At 50.5% G+C, this 2834-nt stretch overlaps 1 pseudogene across 1 annotated transcript; it reads left to right on the plus strand.

The window, feature by feature from the left end:
* Positions 1-438: 438 nt before the first annotated feature.
* LOC308277721 (nuclear receptor coactivator 4-like) lies at positions 439-2161 on the plus strand (annotated as a pseudogene). Its single transcript has one exon. The product of its transcript is annotated as a nuclear receptor coactivator 4-like (transcript).
* Positions 2162-2834: the final 673 nt, after the last annotated feature.

Consider the following 2834-nt stretch of genomic DNA (forward strand, 5'->3'; position numbering starts at 1 on the left):
ATCCATAGTGCGCCTGATAGGGCTCACTGCGCAGGCTCAGGGCACCGCCAGCCTCGTGAGCCTCGTGACTTGGCAACATGCCTAGGCGCCATCTTGAGCCACTGCCCCATCCTGGTCTAGCTGAGCAGGCCCCGACAAGTAGCATTACACTGAGCCTATCAACAAGGAGAATTATTTTATTAAAATATTCTTTACTTCACAAAAGAACCACCAATGACATTTTTCACATGACTCGAGCAGATTTCAGTGATTCACTCAAAAGGCACAGTCCTGTGATCCCAGTACTTGGGAGGCTGAGAAAGGAGGATCAAAGGTTCAAGGCCAGCCTCAGCAAATTAGGAGACCCTGGTTCAAAGTAAAAATGAGGGCGGTGAGACCTGGCTTGGGTGAAAAGAAAACAAGTGACGCCAGGACATGTCTCAAGGACTAGTGAGCAGAATGAATACCTCCCAGGCCTGAGCAGCCATGCCAGTAACAGAGAAGCCCTTTTGAGATGTACCCAAGAACAGAGAGACAAGGAGCTTGCCATTGGCGTTCTCCTGGCCGAACAACAAATTAAAGATACCTTACGGGAGGTGAAAGCTCAGATTCACAGCTGCATAAGGTGTCACGGAGAGTGCCTGCGGGCCATGAGGTGTGGCTGTATGAACAGGTAAATCTCATCTATCAACTCAAGGAAGAGACGCATCAACAGCAGGTTCAGCAGCCCTGTGGTTATCGGGACAGTTCAGTAGTCTTACTCATCCACTGGAGAACACCCAGTGGACCCAAAGATCTAGCCAAGCTCTGTGTGCCTGGAGATACTGGGCAGTTTGACCCTTAAGGCAGAAGATTCAACTGGCCTGCTCTTTGAAGCAGACACACAGCTCTGCACTAGACCATCACCACCTTTGGGTCCCTCAAGACCATTCAAATTCCTGAGCACCTGATGGCTCATGCTAGTCCATCAAAAACTAAGCCCTTTCCAGAGAAAAGAGGTCATATCCTGCTTCCAGAACAGAAGCCAACATCCAGCAGCTCAGCTGTACTTCTCAATGAATGGCTTCTGGAAGCACCTGTCAGTGGTCGCCAGTCTCCTTTTATCCCCAGCACCAACTCCCAGGTCTGGATCACCCCAAAAGAGACCTTAGCGAATAGTCAGACTCCTGCCAGAGCCAGCAGTTTCTCCAGTAATGTCTGGGGCAACCTGAAGTGCCTAGAAACTGGCTCTTCAGGAGTCAGCAACAAGAATTTTCTGGAGAACCCAGTTCCCCACAGCATAGCAGCCACTCCCCTGCCATTTCTTTCTCCACTGAAGTTGTAAAGGTGGAGGATCTGCAGCTCCTTGGTCAAGATGAGATGGACCCGTCTGATTGGCCAGTGATCCTCAGGCCCTGCAAGCTGTAGAGGCTGAGAACAACAGCCATGAAGTCAGGAGAAGTGGAGCTGGTGGTCCAGCTGTTCCAGCTGCCCTGCGGCGTGAATGACTGGCTTGTCAAGCTGACTCCTGTAACAGCTGTTGGGGCAACCAAGCCCAAGGTGTGGAGGAGGAAAACCTGGGTACTCTGAAGTGCCTGAGTGACCACTCGGAGACCAAGAAACCCCATCCGCCCCAGCATGACCACTAGAATTGCCTTTCCCAGAATCCCCAGGACCTGCATAAAGTAGAAGCGTGCAACGCCCACGAGCCCCGTGCGGGCTTTGCAGTGTGTGGGAAGGAAGCTCTGTGTAGCTGGCTCCTGAAGAAAGAGGGAAAGGAAGAAGAACGAGAAGCCCATGGAACCCAGCCTGGAGCCTGAGAACCCAAGAGAGGCCCTGAGCACGTGGCCCTGTCCTTCCAAGGCGTGGCACCAGCTCCAGCCAAGGCCCCAACAGCAATGGCGCCTTTCTGCAGGAGCCGAAGAGGCCCTCCACATCAAAAGGAACCCTCCTTGTCAGGTTGGCTCATCAGCCCTGTGTGCAAAGAAGGAAGTCCTACAGAAGTGCTTAGCACGGAGGACAGAGTTGGCAAGCAAAGCTTAGAAGCCCCACGACCACTTCCTGGCGTCCCTCTAACACAGCCGACTGGGTCCTATCAGGAGCGTCAGGAAACCTCAGCCAGTTGTCCTCTGGGGAAGATAGGCGGCTACTTGGAAAGAAGGCCCCAGAAGGATTTCTTAGTCACCCCGCAAAAGGAACCTAACCCTTCTGCAGACCCGTGTGGCCTCCCGGCCCCTTGTGACCTCTCTGCTGTGTGCGGCTCAGTGCTGATGAGAAGCTGGGCTCCGCTCCACATGGGAGCAGGCTGCCAGAGTCCAGCAGCTTTTCTGAAGATCGTCACCGTCCTTGAGCTGGGTGACTATGGCTTGCCAAGTTATTGTGCTGACCTTTCCTAACGTTGAACTACTGCGGTCATTGAATTAGGAGTTTCTCTGTAAAGGAGGCTGTTTGTAGATGTTGAGTATGAACTGAGAAGTATGAACTCACTCCCACGCTAGACCCCGGCGTCGGTGAACGGGTCTTTGCCAGCTTGGATGGCTCCTTAGGCCACTGGAAGTACACACACCCTGTAGTCTTGAAAGAATATTTCTAAAGTGTGCTGATACTTTCTAAAGCTGGTCAGCTCCCCAACCTTTTCACTGCTCTTTAAATATTTCCCTTGCTGTCGGTTTCCTTCAGTGGCTGAAAATGATTGTTTAATTAATACATAGCACACTTCACATAAATAATTAACCTTTGCAAAGAGTGATATTTTTCTTACCAAACTGTGCATTTGTGATCTTGGTGATTTTGACATTAGTTATCACACATTTTATTTTATTTTTATTATAAATTAAATTTTCTAAAGTCTGAGACATGTATCTCTCATATTTTTT

This window comes from Muscardinus avellanarius (assembly GCF_963383645.1).
Source record: "Muscardinus avellanarius genome assembly, chromosome: 20".
Taxonomy (NCBI): Eukaryota; Metazoa; Chordata; class Mammalia; order Rodentia; family Gliridae; genus Muscardinus; species Muscardinus avellanarius.